The following is a 12,903-nucleotide window of genomic DNA, read 5'->3' as shown; positions in this document are numbered from 1 at the left end:
CCATAGATGTGTCCCACTGGTGTTGCACATAAATGGAAGCACCGCCAAGAGTGCATTGGATGGAGTGGGCGGCGCTTACAGTTGAGACTGCTGGAAGGATCTACACAATGGATGCTGCTCAGACTTTGGAGGGGAAGCAAAAGAATCGAGCAAATCTCATTGACAGGAGCCACTGTTTGCACATGTGCAACTGGCACACTGGTGCACCAGGAAGGAACAGAACCCCAGCTCAAGGGGATCTGAAAGCAGGTTTATGCAAAATGCCTTGAGACTGAACGTTATGCTTGAGCAACAGAGATGCACACATCTGTATAAGTACACACTATCTGCCCTATTCTCTGCTATAGTCACCCAGGAGTATTAGGTTGGGATACGGTTGCCAATCCCCAATTGGGGGCAGGGGATCCCCCAGCTTGGAGGCCCTCCCCACTTCAGGGTCATCAGAAAGTGGCGGGGGATGTCTGCTGGGCACTCTGTTATCTCCTATGGAGATCGATTCCCTTAGGGTATAATGGAGAATTGATCCATAGGTATCTGGGGAGCTGTTTATTTGAAGTAGAGGCACCAAATTTTCACAGCATCTGGTGCTTCCTCAAAACACCTGCCAAGTTTCAAAAAGATTGGACCAGGGGGCCCAGTTCTATGAGCCCCAGAAGAAGGTGCCCCTAGCCTTCATTGTCTCCAAATGGAGGGCAGGCATGCAGTCCTTTTAAACGTGATTGCCAGAACTGCCTTCCGAGCTCAGTCATGCTTGTCACACCCTTGCAAGTTGCTCCTGCCTCCACCCCTAGAGTCTTTTGGCTCCGCCCCCAAAGTCCACAGATATTTCTTAATTTCTGTCACTCTCTGGCAACCCTCTGTTGGGACATCGGCACGCACCTCTCAAAGAGACTGCAAGGAGAAATAAGAGGGCACAGCAGAGAGAGGCGGTACAAGAGCCCTTCTAGCCTCCCCTGAGAAAGATGTCCTCTCAGGCCACGATGAGGTTTGAGGCATCACCAACCTTCTAGGCACGTTCCCCTTGGGCGAATGGGCTTCCTGCGCCCAGACTCCACACAGGACAGCCAGCAGCATCGCCACCTCCTCGCCCGCATTGATGCGAATTCACACGTGCCTTGGGGAGGCAGCGTGGCCTCGCGAGAGGTTGGAGAAATGCGCGCGCGGAAGCAGTGCTGCAGCCTTCTTGTCGCGGCTGTTGCAGGAGGGACTAAAATTGGCGCAAAGGCACGCGGTAGGGACTTGGGGAGCCCCGGGGCCGCCTGGCGGCCGAGAGCTCTGCACTCGCCTCTGCCTAAGAAGCCGGCAAGGAGAGGGAGGTACTAGCCCCCCTCCCGGTCTCTGCTGGAGCTCGGCGGTCGGGGCGGGCCCTGTCTGGCGAAGAAGCGCCCGGGACGGTGCCGGGAGGAGCCCCGGCGGCAAAGGCACTGCAGGGAAGCGGCTTGGGGCGCGAAGGAGTCTTGCTTGGCTGCCGCTGCCGAGGGCCCAGGGGGCGCCTCCTCGCATCCCCTCCCTCCCTCCCCCGCCGCACTTATTTGGCTGCAGCTTGGAAACTCCAGATGCAGCAGTTAAAAAGAGGACAGAGGCAATGATCCTTCAAATTGCCACATCTGTATAATCTGCCTTTTATTTTCTGCTTCATGAAGTTTTATTTCCTGTTATTTATTCACCTCGCCTCCGCCGCCCTCCTCGCATCGTTGGGATCCGAACCGCCAAAAGACGCGGGGGGGGGGGGGGGAGCCTGAGTGGGAGCTGGAAGGGGCGCCCGGACGAGGCACATCTATCGGCCGCTCGGGGAGACGCTGCCGTCGCGTGGTTGCAAGCGGCTAAGAGGTTGGGGCAAACGCCAGCCGAGGCTCCCCTCCCTCATCTGATCCGGGGAGGGAGCCAGACCTCGAGAGGGTGGGCTGGGGCTAGCCACCCACTCCCCAGTTCAAAGATCCCCACCCGACAAGTAGAGGTGCCGCTGCCAGCCTCCAGTTGGGACCTGGGGATGCCCCCAGATTTACAGCTCCTCTCCAGACTAAAGAACACAAGGACTTCGGAGGATGGACTCTAGTGTCAAGTACCCAGCTGAGTTCCCTTTCCTCCCTAAGCTGCAACCCCAAATCTCCAGGAGTTTCCCAACCAGGTCTGGCAACCTAACCCCATCCCCTGCCAGTGGCTTAGGGGACTTGGCAACCCTAACAAAAGTGGGATACAAGTGTGGGCATTAAAGTCTTAGTACATACATATCCAGCTGAGCAGCAGGAGACAGAGGGAGAGGTCCTTTCTCCCCCAGAGCCCCAGGAACAACAGTTCTTTGTAGGCAGGAGGAAGCTTTCTCGGGTACCCAGCCAGAAGCCCTTGTGGCCATCTTTGTAGGAGTCAGAGGGAACCAGTGAGACCCACAAACCTGCTGTGGCCCCAACAGGAGTGCAGGTTGCAACTGTGCTGCTGCTGCAGCCTGCCCTAGCAAAGCAGCTTAGTGTCTTCAGTTTGCACACCAGAGATCCTGAACTAAGTAGGCCCAGCTGCTTTGGACAGGTGGCAGCAGAGCTATAACCTCGGGCACCCAGAGCTGAGGCACAGAAGAAGTATCATGACTAAAATAAGCGTGTTATTAATCTTGTAATTTATGGATTTTCCTTTTCAGCAAAATACTATGAAAATATTGGGGCTGTGCAATTGTATTCCCTTGCCTCTGGTGCAAAAGTAACTAGTTATGGTTCTGGGTTGGAGTACCGGAGAAAGAGAGGTAGAAAAATGTTGAAACAGGAAAGTGGGCTGGGTACCACTGCAGCAGGGAGGGTGTTCTGGTTTTGATTGCTTCTTCCTATTATAAAAAACCCCCCATGCAAACAGAATATATGCTCAACAGGAGAAAAGAGCTTCTGCTCCCTCTCTAATTCATTTTTATTTTTGGATAATTTTTATGTCCAGTAGTCATAGTGCAGTCCATTTGACTGTCTAAATCCTGTATATGTAGATCAAACCTACAGAAGACACTGAGCCTGTACAAGAAGAGTCGTTTTTTATAAATCACTTTCCACTACCTTAAGGAGTCTCAAAGTGACTTACAATCTCCTTTCCTTCCTCTCCCCACAGCTGGCGCCTTGTGAGGCAGGTAGAGCTGAGAGAGTCCTGAGAATTGTGACTGGCCCAAGGCCATCCAGCAGGCTTCATGTGGTGGAGGAGTGGAAAAGCAAAGTTTGCCACTCTTAACCACTGCACCATGCTGGCAAAGTTCTGGAGGTAAAAACTTTCCACCCGCAGCCTCACATGTAAGGTGAGGGTACGCCTTGTAGGAAGAAACCAAGCAACGCATTTGATTCCCTCCTTGTAGACCAGTGGGGCTCTACTCAGTGGAGGAAGAGAGGCAGAATGTGGTGCAGTGGTACAAGCCAAATGGCGCAAGGGTTGGTGTCTTTAAACATAGAAATGTAGAGCTGGAAGGGACTCCAGGGGCCATCTAGCCCAACCCCCTGCACAATTCACCTCTCCCCTCACTTCCCCGTGACCCCTGCTCTTTGTAAGAGTTCCAAAAGCAAAAGTAGAGTCAGTCCTCTTCTATGACAACCTCAGACATCACAAAATAGCAAAGTAGCTTCCAAGTTCCCTAGAACTTTTCTTCAGAGTAGATGTTAAACATAAATATATAAAAATTTGAGTGCAGTTGAAAATACAGTGATCAGCATAATGGAAAGATCATATCTGCACTTTGCAATGCTCTTGAAGATGAAGACTTACTGTGCAATCCTAAACATAACCTAAATCCACTGAAGTCCAAAAGCTTAGAAGGGGATAACTGCTTAGGATGGCACTGTCAATTAGTTTAGCCAAAAAATGAGTTGTAGCAAAGGTTACTGTGTCAGGTGTGTTGGTTGCACATTGAAACTATAAACTCCATCAGTAGTTTGGATCCGTCTCCAGCAGTGTTTGGAACACACCAATCCCCTCTACAGTAGAGAATACAAGTAAAGAGTTCTGGTAAAGTTGCTTCCTATATTGTGATATTGCAGTTGGGTCTGTAAGAGTCCCATGGCACAGAGTGTTAAAGCTGCAATACTGCAGTCCTAAGCTCTGCTCATGACCTGAGTTTGATCCCAGCGCAGGGTGGTTCAGGTAGCCAGCTCCTGGTTGACTCAGCCTTCCATCCTTCCGAGGTTGGTAAAATGAGTACCCAGCTTGCTGGGGGGAAAGCGTAGATGACTGGGGAAGGCAATGGCAAACCATCCCGTAAAAAGTCTGCCGTTAAAACGTGAAAGCAACGTCACCCCAGAGTCGGAAACGACTGGTGCTTGCACAGGGGACCTTTCCTTTTCCCTGTTAAAATATTACTCATGGTTGCTTTTACCTTTTCTTTTCTTTTTTTTGTCCCCATGCAATTTTTGTCTACTTCTCAGAATATGAAATTTAGCCATCTGGGAGGGGGACCCCAGAAATGTAGGGCAATGGCCTCCTGCCTTGATGATGAGATCTTGCTTATGACAGAAGTACTAAGAAGCATATCCTCATTTCCCAGAGAGTTTGTAGTACACCATGACTGAGAGGTGACATGATCACCATCTTCAAGGGCTGTCATGTAGAGGATGGTGCAGCAGAGTTGTTTTCTGTTGCCCCAGAAGGTCAGACCAGAACCAACAGGTGGAAATTAAGAGTTTTTGGCTAAACATTAGGAAGAATTTCCTGACAGAGCAGTTCTTCAGTAGAACAGACTTCCTCAGGAGGTGGTGGGCTCTCCTTCCTTGGAGGCTGTTAAACAGAGGCTAGATGGCCATCTGACAGCAATGCTAATTCTGTGAACTTGAGCAGATTATAAGAGAGAGGACAGGAAGGGTTGCATTAGCACTTAGTTCTCATGGCCCTTTCTTATGCACCCAGTGAAATGCTGATTGTCACTTTGGGGTCCAGAAGCATTTTCTCCAGGCCAGTTTGGCCAGGGATCTTGGAGAGGTTTTTTGGGGGGGAGGGCATCTTCTGGGCATGGAGCAGGGGTCACTGGGGGTGGGGGAGGTAGTTGTGAATTTCCTGCATTGACTAGATGATCCTGGAGGTCCCTTCCAACTCTGTGATTCTATTGCAGCCAAAACAACAGAGTGTGTGGCTTCTGTCTCACAAGAGCTTCTTTCAGAATAATGTGCCATTTTTAAAGGTGCCACTGTTCTTCTATTGACCCTTCTGCCTAGGGCACCTCTTCACCTACTTTACCACTTGGGCTTTCCATTTTGCCCAACAACATCTCCCTTCCATTTAATTTTTTAAAACCCATTCTAAATCTGAGTTCTGATTAATTTGAAAACTTGACCCTAACGGAGCTGTTATTCTACTTTAACTTTTGAAATTAAAAGCCTTTTTTGGTAATGTGGATCAGTCCAACTATCACTGCTTTCTGCCTTCTTATTAGCTAGCCCCAATTTCAGATAAAATTAATTACAGGGAAATCTCCATATATTCATTTGTAATTATGTAACACTGCATTTGGGGACTCATTTTGGGAGTCTGGAAAGCAGCGTTTTGATGGGGGTGTTTTCAAGTGCCTTTTACTAAAGAGATTTGACCTGAGACTGAGGTTTGGGATCAAGAGTTTTGAACATAAAATGGTAGTGGAGCAGGAAAATGTCTGAGTAAGAGGAAAAAGGCAGAAACAGGCAGCTCCTGAAGTGTAACTAATTTTATGCCTTTTCTTCCTAACTTAGAGTATAAATTTTAAATCAGCTTATTTCCTTATTTATGAGTTGGAATCTGCCGGACATTCTCTAGCATTTGATCACCCACACAGCATAGAAAAATGAAGCACGTAACAGAGCCATGTCTGCTTAATTAGATATGTGGATTCCTGGAGTCACAGGAAGGGGAGAATTTTCTGTCGGGTGACTTGTAGTGGCAGAGGGCACTGTCTCTGGGGTGGGTTGCCGCAATTGACCCCTGGCCCACCGCTGCTCTAACAGGGCTGTGCTTTGGCTAAGACCAACAGCAGAAGCAAGTAGGGAAATTATGGCTCAGGAGGGCAGGTTTAGCCCACAAAAGCTATGTATTCATTGTTCAGGCTGCATAACAATTAGTTTCCCATATTGGGGCAGTGGCTAGTAGAGTGATGCTTCCAAAGCTTGTTTGAGAGCCTTTAAGTGCAGCAAAGGGAAAGAAAGGGCCATCTCTGGGTCTCTGCCAGCTTCACAAGCCTCTGAGTTGGAGGCTGATTTCCTGCATCAGCACTGGAAAAAGGAACCAAGTGCTGGAAGTAAAGGACAATGCAATATCTCTGCACTGCACATATAAGGGAGGTCAGCAGAACCAGGGAGGCAGATTGGTCAAATCATTACGGATGCCTTCCCTCTTGACTGTTCTGCTGCTATCCCTTAATTGCCTAGAGACTGTGAATCCAACTTCCCCTCCTTTCTCATTTGGACCTCAAAGAGGGCCCTCTTTTTTCTACTCAAAATGCCTACCTCACATGTCCTGTCATTACCTTATAGATTTTGTTATCCCTTCTCCTTTTAAAGCACCTGGCTCCAGGTTTTGGCAAGTCCTGAGCAGAACATGCCAGGGGCTCCCTCCTCAGCCTGCCCCTTGCTCCCAGCTCACCCACTCATCTTTCAGCCCTGCCAGTGCTTGCATATCCTTTGCAGACTGTGCTGGCAGTTCAGTGTGAACAGCTGGAAGCATCGCTCCTGAGGAATCACTACCATTCACCTACATGCCCTTGCCCCAGCAATACAGCTCAGTGTGTGTAGTCAGCAGTGCTGATGGTGGGAGAGCTGGCAAGCAAACAGGTGGGCAGTGGGACCCCACTGAAAGACCTGGGCCTTGGCAGGTGCCCCACCTCAGGGTATTCTGCTGCCAGCCCTGGCACCAAGCCTCATGTGGACTTCATCTCAAGGCAGCATCCTCTCCCTTGCACCCAGTCAGCTCAAACTGGTGCCAGCATCCACCAATGAAGATGAGCCAAGGTTCGGATATGGCCGTCAGGCTGAACAGCTTGCCTACCTTTGACCCAGATTTTGACTCTGAAGCCATTCCTACATGGGGAGGATTTCCCTATTGCTTTTATATCTGCCAGTGCAAAGGCATGTGTGTTGATGACTGAGATTCCACACGGGAGTTTTCTGCACACTGTCTTTTCCCTAACTTATTGTTTCCACATATGCTGTGTAGGGGACTCCATGTTGGTTCTGGCAGATGTGGTAATTGTGGCTGCTGTGGTGACTCCACCTGAAGTGCATGCAATAAAACACGACTGGCTTAATTAAAATATAGAATGGAAATAGCTGTGGAAATTACTTTTTTTTTACCCTTGTGATGGGTAAAAATGGGTTAACAAGGAAACTAGGATGCATAGAGCCTGCGTCAGATGACCTGAGGGTGGGGGCCAGAGTGCTCGGAACTCTCAGAGGTGATTGATAGCTAACGGCTGAGGGCAGTTAGTGTCTGACAGAGTCTGAGGGAGACTGCTGAAGAGAACAGTTGGTCTGAGAAGGAGCTGAGACAGGAGCTGAGGAGAGTCTTCGAGAGAAACAAAGCTCACTGTTCACTCTATAAAGACAGCCAAGGGGCTGTGTGACTAAAGGGAGAGTCACAGTAAAAGACCTGAGAGGTCACAGACACAGAGACACTTCTCTTAAGAACTAAAGAGGTGGTTGAGGGAAAGATGTGGGTCTAGAAGTTTGAAGGGCTGGGAGAAGAGACACCAGTCGACTTAAGGGACTTGGCACATTAAACCCAAGAGGCCAACCCAGAATAGTGTTGGAGAGTTAAAGCTGTATGATCTGTGAAACCTGAGAGACCTAAGTGAATTGATATTATAAAGCTGAACTACAAAGAAACTGTTAACTGCTTGAGATACAATATAGCCCATGTATATATTTCCCATTCCCCAGTTGAAGACGGTGTGCGTATTAATACATTTCTGTGGTTTACTTTAAAGTTCTCTGGTGCCAGTATATTGGGAAAGCTATCAAAGCTGCTGTGGTCCCCTCCCTACAAACTGAGTTTATATCCATCTGAAAGCAAAACAAAACTCCCGAAGAGACTAGTATTGAGAAATCCATGTTACACCCACCCCTCGAGTTCCATAGCCGTGAGGTAAAATTAAAGAGGAAGAATTGAGGCTGAAGAGGGGCTGGGGTAGCCATAAGCCGCATATAGAAGCGATCCAGTGAGACCGTGAGGCGCACTGCTATAACCCTCAAAAAACCTTGCAGAGGCATGACAGGAAAAAATTCCCGTGAAAATGGTGTCCATAAGGGACTGACTGGGAAGCTGCACTGATAATGGGTGGGACATTTACAAGGCAAGAAAATGTACACCATTTGTTCCAGGTGCATGCTAATGTGCTTGGAAAGCAGATTCAGGAAAGTGCATATTGAAGACAGTGGCATGGCCCTTCCTGGACCTATGAATGTCATCCTCCACGTAGAACCTGGGGATCTCCCAGCTACAGGTCTCGGAAAAATAAACTAGCTAATGGCATGGGTTTTGGCTTCTGCTATTGTATGGCCTTTAATATGCCATGGGGGGAGGCACTGGTTTACAGGTCTCAAATGTTTGATCCCTAGGAGTATTTTTTTTTAAGTTGTCATCTCCTCTATACTTAAAATGATATGTATGTTGACACTTTGGAAGATGCAGCAACTTAGATATGCATTGCTTTAGTTGGAACCTAGTGACAAAATTCTATGTTTTGCTAGGAGGTTGTCCTTTAGATGGTGGGGTGGGGGTCATACAAGTACTTTAACTTTGTGTCTTTGCAGTTCACAGCATATTCTGCAGATCACAGGAGGGGGCTGTTCCTGCAGTAGCAAGAATAGCATGTGTGCTGTGGGGAGATGCATATATTGCCAATGGTTTATTAGGGAATTAAGCGCACTCGGCATTTTGAACAGGAGTGCTTCATCAAGGGCAGAATCTAACTTGTACTTGCTAAAGTGTTTTCTAACAGATCTGGGATCTCAATTAGCTCTCCTCTTTGGAGTACACTCAGCCTTAAATGCCTAAAATTGAGCTCCCAGAACCACGCAGTGTTGCACCTCTGAGGGTCTCTAGGCAAGCATTTGGAAACTGAACTGAAGGCAGATGGAATTAAGGCTTTCTAACACAGCATCTAGAAGCCTCAGCTGCACAGCCAGAAGTGCCATAGCAGCTGCTCAGTCTTTCTGCCTCTCATCCTATTAAAAATAACCAAACAGAGTATTTATTGAGCTAAAAAGGAAGCTGAAAATCCTTGACAGGGAGATCTTCCAGTGAACCCAAGTTGACATTTCAGAATCCAGAGTCCACCTGTTATCCCCTTCCCCACTGCAGAGATCATGGGCAAGTCACTATGTCAGAGTCAGCTGAACATCTTTAAAATGTAAATTTAGTGGAGGCTGGTCCATTGGAGTCAGCAGTTTAGGCCGTCCCTCAGTCCCTTCCTGCCTGCCTCCTCAGCAGATAGTCTGGGGATGTCAAGCTATTTTACTCAGCAAACAAGGAAGGCCTTTCTATAGACATAGGCAATGGCTTCTCTCCAGGCCCCTACTATTACCAACCTCCAGGTGGAACCTGGAGATCTGCTATTATGCTATTATGATTGATCTCCAGACAACCAAGATCAGTTCCCCTGGAGAAAATGGCTGCTTTGGAGGGTAGCCTGTATGGCACAATACCTTGCTGAGGTCCTTCCCCTCCCCAGGCTCCAGCTCCAAAATCTCCAGGTGTACCCAGACCTGGTAACTGTAGGCCTGATCCATAACAGTATATTAGCTCATTTTTCCAGGAATACCTCCATATGTCTCCCTCTGATTGATAAGTAGAAACCATAAGACTCCCTTGACCAAGCCTGTCAATCTTTCCCAGGGAGCAATGAAGGGAAGAAAAATGGACCAGTCAAAAGACTCTCTCAGATGGAGAACTGCTATGGCTACCAAAGCCCCAATGAACTTGTCTGTCTCTTTAAAGCCTCCCCCCCTCAAATTCAGGCCTAAACTGGCAAGTCTTTAAAGAGATGAGAGTACCAGACCACCTCACATGTCTCCTGAGAAATCTGTATAAGGGTCAAGAAGCAACTGTCAGAACGGGATATGGAACAACTGATTGGTTTAGAATAGGAAAAGGAGTTCGACAAGGATGTCTATTGTCACCCTGCTTATTTAATTTATATGCAGAGTACGTCATGTGGAAATCTGGCCTGGAGGAAGCACAAACCGGAATTAAGATTGCTGGGAAAAACATCAACAACCTCATATACAGATGATACCACTCTGATAGCAGAAAGTGAAGAGGAACTATATAACCTCTTGTAGAGGGTGAAAGAGGTGAGCGCAAAAGTAGGCTTGAAACTCAACATCAAAAAAACTAAGATTATGGCATCCGGCCCCATCATGCCTTGGCAAATAGAAAGGGAAGACATGGAAGTAGTGACAGACTTCACATTTCTGGGATCCAAGATCACTGCAGTTGGTGACTGTAGCCATGAAACTAAAAGACGTTTGTTCCTTGGGAGGACAGCTATGGTGAACCTAGGCAATATAATAAAAAGTAGAGACATCATCCTGCCAACAAAAGTCTATATAGTCAAAGTGATGGTATTCCCAGTAATAATATATGGCTGTGAGAATTGGACCATAAGGAAGGTAAATTGCAGAAGAATAGGTGCTTTCGAGCTGTGATGCTGGAGAAGAATCTTGAGAGTCCCTTGGACTGTAAGAAGATCAAATCAGTCAGTTCTAAGGGAAATCAACCCTGACTGTTCCCTGGAAGGTCAGATGCTGAAGCTGAAGCTCAAATACTTTGGCCACAAAATGAGAAGGGAGCACTCCCTGGAGAAGATCCTGATGTTAGGAAAGACAGAAGGCAAAAGAAGAAGGGGGCGGCAAAAGATGAGATGGCTGGAGAGCATTACTGATGTAACTAACACAAATTTGAGCAGACTTTGGAGGATGGTGGAAGACAGGAGGGCCTGGTGTGACTTTGCCATGAGGTCTCAAAGAGCTGGACTCGACTGTGACTGAACAACAAAAGTGTTACTTTCCCATTAACACTCAGAAGGAAGCAACTATTTTCTTTCATTAGAAGGGGAATGCATCTCATAATAAATTTTTTAAAGCAAAAGCACTATGAAAGTCTTCTCTTTTAGGGTTGTCCTTCAACCTTTTCCCTTATAAGAGCAAGGGAACTTCTATAACTTATGTTATAGAAGGGTCATAGGAGATAAGTTATATTACTTGTATAAGTTATACAACTCAACTCGAACTTAATGTGGTCTTAAGGGCTGAAATTTCCCTGCCCCGCTTCCTATAAGCTTCCTTGCTTAAAGAAACCCAGACTTCTTTCACTCTGCCATCCTTTACACTTGTTTGAGAGTGAATCCTATTGAATACAGGATTTACAATCAAGCTCACAAATTAAAAGTGTTCAATGTTTTTGTTAGTAGAACTTCTGAAAAAAAAATTACTTTCTGAAAGGAAAGGAAACTGAAAACTCACTTTTCTGAAACCAGCTACCCTTCATCTGGTCTGGAATGGTTGCTAGTCTTAATTATCCAGAGATGAGGAAATACCTTTGGCTTTTACATATAGCTAAAAAACTACCTTGCTTTGTGTTACTTTAAAACATGGAAAATGGGCTAGGGATCTGGAGAGCTGATCAAACTGACACCTACTGAGCTCATATATTTCTTTGTCCCGTAATGCCTCTTTCAGGCTTCTGAATGAAAAACAAACAGTTTAAAACTGTGGTAACAAATTTCCCCTCAGATTGGCTGGGTCCAGACCAGCAGTTTAAGCCGGCACAGGGATGGGACCCAGGTGGATCAAAAAGCACACCCAAACACACACATTTGCTTGCCGTCCTGCTCCCGTACTCACCCCATCTGTAGGCATCCCAGTTGTGGTTCAAAAGCCACTACTTCAGAAGTGGTAGCAAATTTTTGTGCCACACAGCATCTGCCTCAGCAGGCATCTGAACCTGCCAGACCCCCAAAATCGCTTCTGGCTTTAAAAAAAACAACACCACTGATTCCAAGTGCCTGGGCGCATATGCACATGATCAATAAATGAATGGGGGGGGGGGGAGAAGAAACCCAAACCAAGCTATGGGGATGGCCCAGGACAGCCATCTGACCATGTCAAAGCACATCCTCGGTGGGATATGGGTGTTTTGTGGGGGAGCATGTGAACAGGCTTCTGCCACTCCATTTTGAGCCGGCCCAATTTGGGATGCCTCCCATGCGCTCCCAGCTGCCAGTTTGGATCCAGCCATTAAGTAGCTATATTGATTTTACAGAGTTATATTACAGGCAAAAGAATGGTATTGTTCTGCATGAAAGTTATTTAAACGGTATCAAAGAACAGGATCTAAGTCTAGTAGCATCTTAGAAGCCAACAAGATTTTTAGGGTATGAATTTTAAAGAGTCAATGAAGAGCAGGGATGGGCATGAACCGGCTGATGAACTAGTTTGTCACAGATTTTGGGCTGTTTGGGTTCTTGAACCAAAGTTTGTGAATTGAAGAACCACGATGAACTTTCATGAATAACCAGAGTTAAATGTCTCGGTTTTGCTCCCCCCTTGCTTTGAAGCGGGAGCGGGGAGGAAACTAGAGGGTTAAATGGCTGGGAGCCATTTAAACCTTGCAATCTGCTCCCTGCCACTTTCTCATGGAGCAGAAAGCAGGGGTTTAAACTTTAAACAGCTCACAAACATATATAAATGTGAACCTCTAATGAAGTGTTATTCCAGGCTAAACTGATTGGTTTCCATGGGCACAAGTTGGAATAACATTGCATAGGACTGCACTATAAATCAGTTACTCAATCACTTTTTACTGTTTGCATCTGAGCCAGAGAGTTGGACATACTGATGAATTGGAACAAAACCCTTTTAATTATTTGACTTCCTCGCTGACATATCGTAATTATACAGATGGTCTGGCTCCCCTATATGGTAGCTG

This window comes from Heteronotia binoei, chromosome 12, assembly GCF_032191835.1.
Source record: "Heteronotia binoei isolate CCM8104 ecotype False Entrance Well chromosome 12, APGP_CSIRO_Hbin_v1, whole genome shotgun sequence".
Classification (NCBI taxonomy): Eukaryota; Metazoa; Chordata; class Lepidosauria; order Squamata; family Gekkonidae; genus Heteronotia; species Heteronotia binoei.
This window is presented reverse-complemented; position numbering follows the sequence as displayed.